Raw genomic sequence first — 14,924 nt, 5'->3', positions numbered from 1 at the left:
ACATCTCTGAGGGTGAGATTTACCAGTATTCAGCTTCTTAACGTTTGAGGTTTAGACTTGCGTGTTTTGTTTTATTTTGCTTGGTGACTTACTTTGTTCTGTCTGTTATTACGTGAAACCACTAACTCCTCCTTTTTATACTTAATAAAATCACTCTCTTTTATTAATCACTTATGCTGGGTTAATTAATACCCGGAGGAGCAAACAGCTGTGCATCTCTCTCTGTCAGTGTTATAAAGGGCGGACAATTCATGAGTTTACCCTGTATAAGCTTTATACAGAGTAAAATGGATTTATTTGGGGTTTGGATGCCATTGGGAACTGGGTGTCTGGGTGCTGGAGACAGGTAACCTGCTGAGTGGTTTTCAGTTAAAGCCTGCAGCTTTGGGGGCATGGCTCAGACCTGGGTCTGTGTTGCAGCAGGCTAGCATGTTTGGCTCAACAAGGCAGGGTTCTGGAGTCCCAAGCCATCAGGGAAAACGGGCTCAGAGGCAATTTCAGCACATCAGGTGACAGTCCCAAGGGGGTCTCTGTGACCGAACCCCTCACCCCCTTAATATAAAGTGCGACCAGCACCATTCTGTCCTACTACTTGGGACAATTGTAGGGGTAAGGTCAGTACCCTCAGGTCTGGTCTAGTGGGAGAGGGCTCAATAATCTGCACCCTCCTGACTTGCCTGGATGGAAAGAGAGCAGAGAACAGTAGCCATCTAGCATCCAAACCTTGCATTCCTTAGGCAGTCTCTCACTGATTACATTAGGGGTGTTTGGGGTCTACAGGGAATTCAGGATAATACCCTGCTGTACACAAAACCAGAAGCTGCTGGAGTACGGTTGGCCCTTTTCAGCTGGGGTTAGAGGGTTAACCAAAGTATAATGTACCATAATTTAGATCCTGCCACAAACTGTCTGCCTGGCATCATTATTAAGTGGTCTTCACTAAAGCTGAGCTCAGACTGGTCACTGAAAATACGGTGAACTGCAAACAATGGATCATTCCAGCTCAGTGCAGGATGGTGAGAGCCAATGGGACATTTTTCTTCTGTGAAAATCAACCACTTGGTGAGAGCAGCTGAAGCCCATTCCTCCCATTTTGATCACCTGGAGGAATGTGCGTATTCAGAAGCACCACACTTGGACCATTGCGTTTGGTTTAACTCAATGATATGTGGAGTTCAGTTTCAAACTTGACCTTTCAGTGCACTGGAATCCCGGGGGAGGAGTTGTGTATATATGGTGCAGGTGAGCTTGTGCGAGATTCCAGACGGACGGCCCTGGAGACTGAAATCCTCTGTGTACCTACAGAAAATAAATATCGTAGACAACCGCACTGTGGCGTTCTCTCACACTCAGAGGTGAAAGTGGACCAGTACGGGCTAGTACAGTGCACTGGTAAGAAGTGGCATACTGGTAAGAAGTCATTGCCCCTTTTGCCACTGCCCACCCCAGCCCCATCGGCAATCGGGGGGGGGGGGAGGGGCAGCTTCCCTGGGGCCTGGTGATTTAAAAGGGCCTGGGGCTCCTGGCTGCCACTACCACAGCAGTGGCCGCAGCCCTGGGCCCTTTAAATTGTCATTGGAGCCCCGGCCGGTGCAGGCCAGGCAGTGCGGAAGGGCTGTGTGTGTGTGTGTGTGTGTGTGTGTGTGTGTGTGTGTGTGTGTGTGTGTGTGTGTGTGTGTGTGTGTGTGTGTGTGTGTGTGTGTGTGTGTGTGTGTGTGTGTGTGTGTGTGTGTGTGTGTGTGTGTGTGTGTGTGTGTGTGTGTGTGTGTGTGTGTGTGTGTGTGTGTGTGTGTGTGTGTGTGTGTGTGTGTGTAACCCCAGCCCCGCCCCTTCCTCCCAAGGCCCTGTCCTTTCTGGGGGCCTGGAGCCAGGCCCCCGTACCGGTAAGTCTTTTATCTTACTTTCACCTCTGCCCACACTGCACCCAGGCCAGTGTGCCTAAAGCCTGACTTAAAGGGACAGCTGCACAACCCGTTCCCTTCTTAACCTCTCTGCTGAACGAACTGAACTGTAGCGGTGGTTTTTAATCACACAGACAACGGCCTGCTACCAACTGGACCACTTGAAACAGAGTCACAGAGCAATAACTCTATATCTGAGTTATCAGTCCTCACCTTCAAAGGAAACCTGCACACACACATTCAAAAGATGAGCCTGGGAGCCTAAAGTCATAACTTTGCTAGACACGAAAAATGGTAGACTGAAGAAAGGCACTGGATTTATGGCTTATTCCAACAGTCTGTAGCCCACTGACATTCCCTCCCAGCTGCTTCCCCCTCCCTTTCCTCCCTGTGACTGGAAGGGTATTAACAAGCCCCTGCACTTTGATGATCCCTTGAAATCCGTGTTAACTACTTGTGCTAAACAATCTGTTCCATCTTGCAGTTAGCGGCGACTCTGAGTAAGTTTCCTAGACCTGAAGAACAGTTCTGTGTAAGCTCAGAAGCCTGTCTCTCTCTCACCAAGAAAAGTTGGTTCAATAAAAGATATTACCTCACCCATTTTGTCTCTCTAATATCCTGGGACCGACACAGCTACACCACCATTGCATACAACATCTGCATTTCAGTCATTTCCAACTCAATGGGAACCAAAAAAGGCTGTTATCTGGGGAAGCTTGCTGCGCCACTCGCTGGGTGGGATTGCGTCTGACTCTGAACAGGGTTTGACTCACACTAGGCCTCAGATGAGGAGGTGAGCCTTTGGAAGATTTCTGCCCACTGATCCCAATTATCAAATGGGCTGGCTCTTTTCCACACCTTTTTGGAGCAGTGGGTGTTGTCTGGGATTCTCTGCTCAGTATCCCCCTGGTTCCCTTTTATAGAACCTTTGTTCTCCCTCTCCATTTTCATGTTCATCGCTGTGTCTTTGTGGCCCCGCCCCATTCCTGAAAGGGGGTGCCAGACATCTTTATTCAGGCCTAACACTGTGATGGAGCTCCTTCACAGAGGTCAAATAGGCTCTTTTTAAAAAATAATAATAGGTCTGCACCTTGCCCCAAAGTGACTCCAGAAACCGGGACACTGACTGGAACTGCAAAAATATGAGCATGTAACACCTTCCCGTAAGCTTTCAACACTTCAGAAATTATCATGTGGCAATACATTGCCAAGTCATGATTTCCAGCTGCCCTCTAGAAAACCCTTCAGTCTGACTGTGTTTTGCAATATCATGGTAATGTGTTATTTTGTCCCTTACATGACCACCATGCAAATAATTCATCATTAAATAGATTCATAAATTTTTAAGGCCAGATGGGATAATATAGGTTGATCTCCTGAATATCATAGTGTGACATACCAGGGCACAATCCAGACTAAGGAGTAGCTGCGTCACCCCTGCCCTGTAACCTGGGGTACTCTTTACAATGCCCTGCTGCTGTAGCCTCTACCCTGGACTGCTCACAAACAGCCTCCAGCATGTAAATCACTCCCAGCTATGTCTGTGTGTGCTGCAGCCAGCCAGCCACACCTTGACTCTTACCAGTCTTGGTTATGCCGCAGGGTGACCCCAACACCCCCTCCAGTCCTGGATCTTCCCCCAGAAATGTAAGTCCTGTCTTGCCCAGTACTCTCCTGGACAGTACAAATATATTAAGTGTGTTATTCCTTTAAGGGAATAATATGTCAGCTTATTATTTTAAAATAGTTATCCAGATATTTCAATTTAAATACACAGGATTAGATAAAACAACTACAAAGAGACAGATTTTAAGCAAGTCCAAGTAATAGAAGTCAGAAATGCTTACAAGAAAAATAAAGATAAAACTCTTTCTGGTGCCTAACTTAAATTATATTAGATTCAAAGAGAAGTTCTCTCACCACATGCTTTTGGCAGTCTAACTGACCAAATTCTTTAGGTCAGGACCCTTCCCCCAGAGTCCATCAGCTGCTTCCTTTGTCTTTTCAGGTGCAGAGAATGCAATGGGTGGAGGGAGAGAGACAGTCCGGTCTGCCCTTTGAAAATTATTTCCAGCTGGGAGCAAGGCAACAGGCAGCCTGCATGGAAGGAAACTCCATGCTGTTTCTTTGCTAAGATGTAGATTTTTGCCCCTGACCCCTTTCCTGCCAAAGAATGGGCACTTAGCAGGTAATGGTCCATCAGCCCTGTGTACACCTGGCTAAGGCATCAGCTTCCCCTTTCTCTCTGAGGTACTGGTTTGACCACCTCCCAGGTTTATCTGGAAAACATAAGTTTAGTCATGATCTCAGCTCATTTATAACTGCACAGATAATGCTGCTATGTGCATTTTGCCATGCTATTATTGATCATCAAATTATGAGGTATTTAAATGATACCTCACAAGCCATACCTCGTACAAACATTATTATAATAGTGTGTAAGGTATGAACACAGGGACATATTCTGTCACATCTCCCCCTTTACAAAGCTGCAGAAAGGTTGGCCACTGGCTGACTGTAGGCAGCAGGGTTAGGACCATCTTTCCTGGGTAAGGCCTTTGCCACCATGTTTTTTTTCCTCCTTTACATATACAATTTCCATATTAAACACCTGTAAGCCCCTAATCCAGTGTCTGATGCCTCTGTACACAGTTCAAACACCTTTTCAAAATATTGACTGGCTAGAACAGGCTTTTTAAACAAGATTTTTTTTACCTTATCAAAACCCTCTTGCCATGCCTTTGTCCATATGGCTTTGGTTTTTTTTTTTACATAGATCTGTGCTTGCAGATACAATGTCAGTCACTGAACTGACACACAAACCTTCTATAATAAATTACCAGATCTATGAAGGATTGGAGCGGTTGTTTTGGTTGGGGTATAGGCCAATTTACAATGGCTTCAACTTACCAGGGATCAGGGGATATTTGACCTTCCCCTACCCAGTGTTTCCAGTAAGGAACTCTGACTGATCCAATTTTACATTTGGAGGCGTTTATTGTTAGGCCTGCTTCTTTGAGCTTTGACGACACAATTTTAAAGCATTTTTTGTGATCAGTCCAAGTGTTGCTAAATACTCCGACGTTGTTGACATCCACCTTTGCAAAGTTCTGCAAACCATTTAACACTTGGTGGACCAGCCTTTGAAAGGTAGCTCCTGCATTAATTAACCCAAATGGTAACATTGTGATTCAGATATTTCACTTGGCTTAAAATGCCCAGCATATCATCAATTCTAGTCATGGGATACACATCTGGTACAGTGACAGCACTGAGTTTTCTGTGCTCACCACAAAACCTTACCATGTTGTCTTTCTTAGGTACCAAGACCACAGGTGACAGCCAAGCGCTGTCAGACTCTTTAAATTACTCCCAGTTCTAACATGCTTTATATTTCTATATTAATTTGTTCCTGCACCTTGCCAATGGCCCTGTAGGGTCTGCTGGCAGGTGGCTGTGCTCCTTCTGTCATAATTTTGAGTCAGCAAGTGTGTCTTCCCTGACTTGTTAGAAAACACCTGTGTTCTTGCAGCACTGACAACAGCTCTGCCCTTTCAACTGGAGTTCAGGCACTGCAGATATCAATGCTTTCCAGAGTTGAGTCAGTCTGGTGTTCAGCCATCAGATCAAAGAGGCAGCGTGCCTCCATTTCCCTTTCTGCGCAGCAGATGTTTACCCTGTCATCCCTGCTGTGGTACACTTTAAGTCTGTTTGCATGTACTGGATGTGGGACAGCATTACGAGAGACTTTTTAACATGATATGTATCTTCATCTACCTCCATCACCTCAAGAAGTCCTTCCCAAGAATTTTGCATTTTTTCCCACCGGGCTTAATACCATTACCAAGTCTCTTATTTCAAAAGTGCATTTGCAAGTATGTTGATCATACTACACATTTTCTTTGGACTGAGAGTCTTGGGGTTAGTTTGACTCTTCTTTCTTTTCTGAACCTTTGTACATATTCAATTACTGGCTCTCCCTCTGCCTCAGTGTTAGTGAGAGATATTGCTTCAGGATATCTAGAGGCAAAATCCACAAGGGTATGTTCTGTCACACACAGGACATTAATTTTCACACAAATACTTTAGCTGCATTTCAGTCCTCAGAAAATGAAGTTGCATGCCACAGACTGAGAACAGGAGAGACCAAGGTGCCACCAACGCCCACGGCCACTGCAGTGGCAGGGAATTGATTAGACGAGACATTCCCAGATGACATGAGCATGCAAACCACGCCTCATGCTGCAGAGGATGACTAATAAACCCTGCAAATCTGATCTGGGAGAAAAATCCCCTGACCCCAGATCTGGAGGTCAGTATGATCCTGAGTGTGTGAGGAAGACCCACAAGCCAGGGTCTTCTCCTCTAATCCACCCTATATGGTGTTCTCCTGCTGTGGCCAATCTCTGATAGTTCAGAGGAAGGTGGAAATGAACCAATCCCAAGACATGTAGCCAACTGAGCATCGGGGAAATATTGTCCTTCCTGACACCTACTGGTGACTGGTTGAAGCCCTGAAGCATTAGACTTGATAATAAACATTATCTTAATGAATAACTGCAAGTGTTATGAGTATGCTGAGGGCAATACAAGTGGTCCCATTCTCCACTGGGCCCCTGAAGGCAGAGGATGAACAGGAGGATTCAGATTCATGGATTCCAAGCCCAGAAAGGACAGCCACAACCATCCAGTCTAACAGGCCACCCACTCCTTCCCAACCATGCAGAGGCTATTGAATTTCCCCCAGAAGCTGGAATAAGGCATATGTTTTTAAAAGATACCAATGCTTGGAGTCTTTGACATGAGAAAAGGTAAGTCCATTACCTCGCCTGGTAAGTGTTGGGATTCCCTTCGAGACCTTTTTCCACTGGACTTCTCAAGAACTCACTTGGACTCCAGACTTTGTTACTCTGGTATCTTTATTTGGCATACAGCAAGACTATGCTAAATCGGTCAGATTCAAACCCAAAGGGTGGGTGCAGGGTACATCACAGCTCCAAAGTTACACAGAAATCCTCTCCCTTTGTATACATTTACACATTGCATCACACCTTTTGGATTGGTTCCTTTGCAGGAACCAATCCCTGTGCAGTATGTGCTGTCCACCCATTGTCCACGTTCATTCCTAACTTATCTTGTCCATTGTTATCTTGTTTGTAGTAAATGGTTCCCTCTTATCTTAGCTGACTCAGACTTTCAGTCTTTTTGCCTACTGACCTATTTACTTATCTGTGTTGCATAAATGTTCTGTTTTCAGCCTAATGATCTCTTTCCCTCCTTAATTCTATCTTCCAAGAAGTGCTCCCCCCATCTGTTACTCATTCATGACAGGCCAAGCCTCAGCTACACTAAACTGTTCCAATGTTTAATTATCCTCAAAACTAGGAAATTATGTCTTATTTTAAGGCTGAATTTATCTAACTTCATCTTCCAGACATTGGAACTTGTTATGCCTTTGAAACATGACCCCCGCTTCCCAATCAAATGTCCCTTCCATGTGTGAGTGCCTACACACACTTATCAAGTCACCTCTCAACCTTCTCTTCGGCAACCTGAAGAGATTGAGTTCCTTCAGCCTCATATCAAAGGCTTGTTTTCTAGCCCAGGGATCATTTTTTGGTCCTTCTTTGAACTCACTCCAGTATTTCCTCAGCCTTCCGGAAGTGTGGACACCAGAACTGGAGACAGTATTCTAGTAGTGATCTTACTAATGTTGTATACAGATGCAAGATCACATTCCCTACTTCTACTTGATATTCCCCTTTTTAAATATCCAGGAATCTCATATTTATCCTTTTCAATATAGCATTGCACTGAGAGTTAACTATATCTATAATGACCATATAGTCCTTTTCTGAGTCACTTTTTTCCCCAAGATAGTCTCATTGTGTAGGTATAACCTGCATCCTTGGAACCCAGATGTATTACCTAACATGTAGCTGTATTAGAACACATTTTGTTGGATTGTGATCAGTTAACCAGGTGATTCAGATCCCTCTGAAATAGTAATCCAGCCTCCTTGTTATTCACTACCTCACCAACATTTGTGTCCTCTGCAAATGTTATCAGAAAAGATTTTTACAGCATACTCTAAATCATGGAAACAAATATTAAATAGCATTTGACCAAGAACCAATCCCCAGAGGATAGTAACAGTCCACTCACTGATAGCTCCCCATTAACAATTACACTTTAAGACCTGTCAGCAACTCAGATTTTCATCCATCTAATGTGTGACCTCTCAATTCCATGTATAGTAATATCAGTTTTTCAATCAAGATGTCTTGTGGTACTATGTCAAATGCCTGGGGAAAATCCAAGTATACTATCTCACACAGTTGCCTTTATCAACCAGACCTGTAATCTATCCTGTTTGACAAGACCTACCTTGCATGAAACTATGCTGACTAGAATTAGTTATATATTTATATTTTTGACCTTCCTTATTGCTTTAAAATCAGATAGCTAATGTTTTGCATCTGCTGGAAGCTGCAAAAATGAAGTGGGTCCTGTCAGTCTCCCCAAAATGATCCTCTCTCCTATCAGGTGCAAAATGTCTTGTCAGTGCACTAGCTCCCATCATACACTGGTCCCATCACACCAGCTAAGTCTGTTGCAACAGGTTTTTGATGCTCTGCTGTGTTCCATCAGTAAGAGCAGATCTAGCATCGCCTTTTCCCTGGGTGGTGCCTGACCACTTTCAAAATATCAGGTGTCAGGATATCCCTGTGTGAAAGATGACCCTCAGCACTTGGGTTATACCTAAACATCCAGCACATGCATGATAATACTCTGCAAGGGAAGTTAGCCTTCTTTACTCTTAGATGCTTGGTACATTGCCTCAAGCTGAGCTATTTGCTCATGCACCTTCTTACATGCAGAATGATGAAAGGCATGACAAATGTGCTGATTTTACAGTCCTAGAATTTAATTACTTCATCTCATGTTCCTCCTTTGCTACCCAGCCTCCCCACATCCGGACCATACTGGTGCCAGCAAGCCTGCACATTTCCACGACCTCATCACCAATAAAAACACTGTCAGCATTTTCTATTTCCATTTTAAAACCTAGGGGTTTCGTAGCTCTAGATTTTTAAAACTGTTCTCAAGAAAAGAAACGAAACTTGGGAGCGGGGGGTGAAGGAACTGGATCTAAATATGATGGTGAACAATGCTTAACCCTGCTGCTGCAGCCAGATACATTCATGCTTCAAAAGAGATCAGTAGCTGGAAGTGCAGATATTGAAATCAAACCTGTTCAGACTGGAAATGATACAAGAACCACCACATTTCCTGACATATGCGATTGATTTGAAATTGTATTAGAACAGCTGGGTCTGCACTGCATTGCTGCTCCCAGCAAAATCCAGACAGAGCAAAGATATGTGAAAAATTACAAACCAAACTGAAACAAACAAACCCAAGTTTTTTCAAAACCAAGAAATTGACCCCATTCAGCGACTCCTAAAAATCAGCCAAGGGCACTGCATATCCAACAAGTAGCAATTAAAGAGATACAAGTGTAAAAGATCTCGCAGGGAAAGGACAGTTACAAAAGTACTGGATTAATTAGCATTTGGTAGGTACTCACCTGTTAGAATACAGATACTCAGGCCTGCTTGTAAAGGCCTATACTTTAAGAACGTAGGTGCATTTTTATCACTTAGCTACTTATAGAGGTATAAAACAAAGAATCAAAATCACCGTCCGCCTGCGTATGGGCTTTCTCTCACTAGGATAGTCTGAAGCCTTGTCCTTAGGCTAAGGCCTTTGGCTAAGCAACAGGGACAGCGGTTACATCCTCACATTCCAAACCAATCACATTGAAATAAGGTGGTATTGGGCTGTTAGGAAGATGATCCTGTCCTGATAATGCCCATCACCACCAGACAGAGAAACAGATCTTAAGACTGATTTCTTGCCAGACAGGGTGCCCTTATTGATGGTTGTGGTTGTGAAACCCTCATTTCAGTATTGTTATCTTATCTTTATGGCCCCCACTTTTCTATTGTGAATCTGTCCGGTTCTCTAATTGTTTCTGTCTGCTGTATAATTAATTTTGCTAGGTGTAAGTTAATTAAGGTAGTGGGATATAATTGGTTAGAGAATTATGTTACAATAGGTTAGGATTGGTTAGTTAAATTTCAGTAAAATGATTGGTTAAGGTATAGCTGAGAATATTACTATATAAACTGGGGTCAAACAGGAAGTGGAAGCGGAAATTGGAATCATGCTTGCTAAGTGGGGCGGGGGAAACGGGAATAGGGAATGGGGAACAGACACAGGCAAGGCTCTGTGGCATCAGAGCTGGGTCGGGGGACACGGGGTAAACACTCTGTGGCATCAGAGCTGGGAACGGAACACTGGGGAACAGACTCTATCAGCGTATAGTGATAAGCCCGACTGGTGTGAAGGCCTTCAGAATATGCTTGCTTGGAAACAAACCCCAATGAACATCACATTGTTTGCACTTCAGACTTCTGGTCTTTTGCTGATTGCTGTCTGAGCGAGAAGACCCAGGGAAGTGAGAGCGTTGATGGAAATCCCTCTAACACAGGGGTGGGCAAACTACGGCCCAGAGGCCACCTTTGGCCCTTCAGAGGTTTTAATCCGGCCGTTGAGCTTCCATCAGGGAGCGGGGTCCGGGTCTTGCCCTGCTCCAGCTGGGAAGAGGGACCAGGAGCTTGATCCGCTCCACATGTGCCGTGGCTCTGCACAGCTCCCAGAAACAGAAGCATGTCCCCTCTCCGTAGGGCAGGAGGGGGATCTGGGCTGGGGCAGGGGCTTGGAGCATGGGAGGGGGTGCAGGCTTTGGGTGGCGGTTACCTCAAGAAGTTCCCCCTCCATAGGAATGTGTAGAGGCAGCCAGGGGGCTCCACATGCTGCCCCCACCTCAAGCCCCACCCCTGCAGCTCCCATTGGCTAGGAACTTGGGCCAATGGGAGCTGCAGGGGCAGCACCTGTGGCCAGGGAAGCACGCCAAGGCGCCTGGCCGTGCCTCCACAAAGGAGCTGGAGGTGGAACTTCTTGAGGTAATCACCACCCGGAGCCTGCACCCCTAACCTCCTCCCATGCTCCAACCCCCTGCCCTAGCCCTGATCCCCATCCTGCCCTCAGTCCCAGCCCAGAGCACCCTCCTGCATCCCCAGCCCCTCATCCCCAGCCCCACCCCAGAGCTTGCACCCCCAGCCGGAGCCCTCTCCCCCCTGGACCCCAACCCTCTGCCCCAGCCTGGAGCTCCTTCCCGCACCGTGAACTCCCCCTTTCTGTCCCCACCCCAGAGCCCACACTCCTAGCCGGAGCCCTCATCCCCTCCAATGCCCCAACCCCCAATTTCATGAGCATTCATGGCCTGCCATGCAATTTTCATACCCAGATGTGGACCTTGGGCCAAAAAGTTTGCCCATCCCTGCACTAACATCTTGGTGTTGTGACATCGGCAGCCAGGTAAGTCTCCCTCCGCAACAGTCCCCGCAGCTGCATGGAGGGGGTTATGGCAGGCTCTCATGATGGTAGTTGCGGGTCCTTGCAAACTGGGGTAATCATCTTTTTGGATAAGTGGATATGGAAGAATCAGGGCCCATTCCAGACATGGGGATCAACGTGGGATGAGATTAATAAGGAAATGGAAGCAGTGTTAGGGGACCCAGAGGGATAGGGGCTGGCTGAGGAGCCCACCCTCCTGGATAAATGGGTAGTGGAAGGAGGTCCGTGCCTACGGGGACAGGATGCCTTCCAGGGAAAGGAGGCACTTAAGTCCACTTGTAAGAGGTTTGAAGTAAAGGCAGCATTATGGGAAGCTGCCAGTAATCTTTCAAGTTTGGTGCTACTCCAGCGAAGGCTACTGGAGGATTGTAAATTAGCGTTAGGGGTGGTTAAAGATGATTTGGCACAACAGGGTTTGGCATCAAAAGCAGAGTTAACAGACCACCTTAAGAGACAGGAGCTGGGACTTGGTCCTAGGGGAGTGGGAAAAAAAAAGTTTCAAAGTGAAAAACAGCAGGTTTTGCAGGAGTGGGTAACACTCTTCTCCCAGAGGCAGGATAAAAACCTGGGGGTAAGGGTTCCCAACTGTTTAAATTTAGGGAGCCCTACCCTTGCTCAGAGCTAACTATATCCTTTTCTTCTTCTTTTTAATAACTTCACAGGGTTAATTGGTTGCTTTCCACCCCACTCCCCTCTCTCACACTTTTGGTTTTTCCGAAGTTTTAATGGAAGGTACTTTAGATATTCATGTGAAATGTATGTTTGTTTTTGGAAATCTGCTGGATTCTGCTAAAATTTTTAGAGTAAAAGATCCAGGGGTGACCACGGAGATAAAAGTTTTTTACTGCCTTTTTGAACAATCCCGAGGCAAAGACAGCACAGGGTAAAAGGCAGTTGTTTGCAGAAATTAATACTACAGAATGTGGGGGGAATTTGGAGGGAAGTAAATGGTTGGGAGTTGTGGAAATGTTAAAAGGTAACGGTTGTGAAGATGTTACAGAGTAACAGTTGTGGTGTTATAAGAAGGAAGCTTCTGGTTTGATGATAAAACCCGGTTATGTAAATGTAATTATTTGTTCAACTCAGTACAGTCACATTGGGTTGAACCGTGGTAGTTAAACAAATGACACAAAGGGGATCAGGGCCCGTCCTTCGGCATACACTGCATAGGCTGTGTAGGGCACCCAAAAATTTGGGGCAACTCTAGGTCTTAGTGTCCACCTTCCACCTCTTCCTATCACTGTTCTGACCCTTCCTACAGATACTCCCACAGCTGGCTGCTGCAGCCTGGTGAGTCTTCCTCCAGAGGAGATCTAGTACAGGAGTCGGCAACCTTTCAGAAGTGCTGTGCCGAGTCTTCGTTTATTCACCCAGGGCCGCCCAGAGAATTCAGGGGGCCTGGGGCAAAGAAATTTTGGGGGCCCCTTCTATAAAAAAAATTGCAATACTATATTCTCCTGGGGGCCCTTGTGGGGCCCACAGCAAATTGCCCCACTTGCTCCCCTCCACAGGCACCCCTGGGAAAAATAAGCCTTCCGCATTTCAGCACAAACCCAGTTTTGAGAAAACTTCTTTACAAGGTATCACTGGTTCTCAGCATCAGCTAGTGCTAAAAGGCACTAAAGCTCATTAAAAGGGTTGGACAAATATTTTCCATCAAAACTTTTTCTGGATCAAAAACTAGGGCTTTTTAAAAAGCAGCAAAAAAATCATGGACAATGTCTGCTTTCCTTCAAAATTTGTTGTGGTTTTTTTAATTGAAAAGCTGAAATTAGTCTGCCAAAACCTGAATATGGTTTGAGGTTTCAGAAGTGTGTGGCCAAATATTTGCTGCTTGCTGTATTTGATTGTTTAAAAGAAACAATAAAAAAATTCTGCTTAAAAAAAATCCAAAACTTTTGAACCACCTCAGCTTGTAACCAAACACCCGAACCCATACAGGCAGAGATTTTTCCAGGTTTCTGATACTCTGCTGGCTTCCTTGACTCATATCTGTCTCCATAACTTTGGGTTCATTTAGGTTAGAACATAAGAACAGCCATACTGGGTCAAACCAAAGGCCATCCTGCCCAGTATCCTGTCTACTGACAATGGCCAATGCCAAGTGCCCCAGAGGGAGTGAACCTATCAGGTAATGATCAAGTGATCTCGCTCCTGCCATCCATCTCCACTCTCTGAGAAACAGAGGCTAGGGACACCATTCCTTACCCATCCTGGCTAACAGCCAATAATGGACTTAATCTCCATGCATTTATCTGTTTCCTAGAGACTGGCTCCACGTGGTCCCTCACAAACTGGAGACGGTTACTGTGGGTTTTTCTTTACTATAGCTTATGTACATACTCCACAAACTGAGCATTTGAGCTTGTTCCAGAATCTGGGATGAGCCTCTGTTGTCAAAACTGAAATGCTCAAAATAGCACATGCATGTGAATGGACACAGGGTGCTAAAATTAAATTAATCCAGGGGTTCTCGAACTGGAGGTCAGGACCCCTCAGGGGGATCACGAGGTTATTACTGGGGGTCGTGAGCTGCCAGCCTCCACCTCAAACCCTGCTTTGCCTCCAGCATTTATAATAGTGTTAAATATATAAAAAAGAGTTTTCAATTTATAAAAGGGGGGGGGTCGCATCAGAGGTTTGCTATGTGAAAGGGTCACCAGGACAAAAGTTTGAGAACCACTGAATTAACCCCTCTGAAGCCTCAGGGAATGCAGGGGAGGGGGGGGGGGTCTCCCTTGGTAGGGTTGGGAAGGATATTGCTCTTCTCATGTGATCCTTCCCCCCAGTGGCTAATTTTAAATGAAGCTACCCTCCCCTGACATGAATCTCCCTATGGCACTGAAATTACATGTAGACAATCCAACCCCCCCATTCCCTGCCCCCTGACCACCGTCCCAACCTCTGCCCCCTCCCTGTGCCCTGACTGTCCCCAGGATTCCCTGCCCCTTAGCCAACCCCTCCGGCCCCAGCCTCTTACCCCCGGCTCCCTCCTCGCCTGGAGCCTCAGCGCCTCGCTTAACAGCCGCAGCGTGTCTCCGGCAGGGCCTGAGCCCCGTCCCGCTCCGAGCCGCGTGGTGAGGGGGCAGGGCTATGAGCTCCTCGCCGAGTGGAGGGAGCTGAGCTCAGCCTGGAGCAGGCAGCCCCGCCCCCTCACCACGCGGCTCTGAGCGGGGCGGGGCTCAGGGGCCCTGCTGCGGCGCTGTCTGAGACACCACTTGATGCGCTGAGGCTCCAGGAGAGGGGCGGAGGCGGGAGCCTCAGCTGTTCTCTTGGGGGCCCCTGCAGGGCCCGGGGCAAATTGCCCCCTTTGCTCCCCCCCCCTGGGCGGCCCTGTATTCACCCGAATTTAAGGTTTCGCGTGCCAGTAATACATTTTAACGTTTTTAGATGGTCTATTTCTAGAAGTCTATAATATATAACTAAACTATTGTTGTATGTAAAGTAAATAAGGTTTCTAAAATGCTTAAGACGCTTCATTTAAAATTAAATTAAAATGCAGAGCCCCCTGGACCGGTGGCAAGGACCCGGGCAGTG

At 46.2% G+C, this 14,924-nt stretch overlaps 1 protein-coding gene across 8 annotated transcripts in view; it reads right to left on the bottom strand.

The window, feature by feature from the left end:
- VSIG4 (V-set and immunoglobulin domain containing 4) overlaps positions 1–14,924 on the bottom strand; it is a 59,725-nt gene that overhangs the window by 24,627 nt on the left and 20,174 nt on the right. For 4 of the 8 annotated variants that reach the window (XM_039488018.1, XM_039488024.1, XM_039488020.1 and 1 more), the window contains exon 1: positions 9,493–9,666. The exons of 1 other annotated variant lie outside the window; for it this stretch is intronic. The gene's annotated coding sequence lies outside the window, so the exon portion shown is untranslated. Of the gene's footprint in view, positions 1–3,821; positions 4,181–6,725; positions 6,880–9,492; positions 9,667–14,924 lie in introns of those variants that run through there. 3 more of the 8 variants (XM_039488029.1, XM_039488022.1, XM_039488027.1) reach the window with 3 other exon arrangements.

The sequence above is a fragment of the Mauremys reevesii genome, linkage group 9 (genome assembly GCF_016161935.1).
Source record: "Mauremys reevesii isolate NIE-2019 linkage group 9, ASM1616193v1, whole genome shotgun sequence".
In the NCBI taxonomy this organism is placed as follows: Eukaryota; Metazoa; Chordata; order Testudines; family Geoemydidae; genus Mauremys; species Mauremys reevesii.
This window is presented reverse-complemented; position numbering and strand designations above follow the sequence as displayed.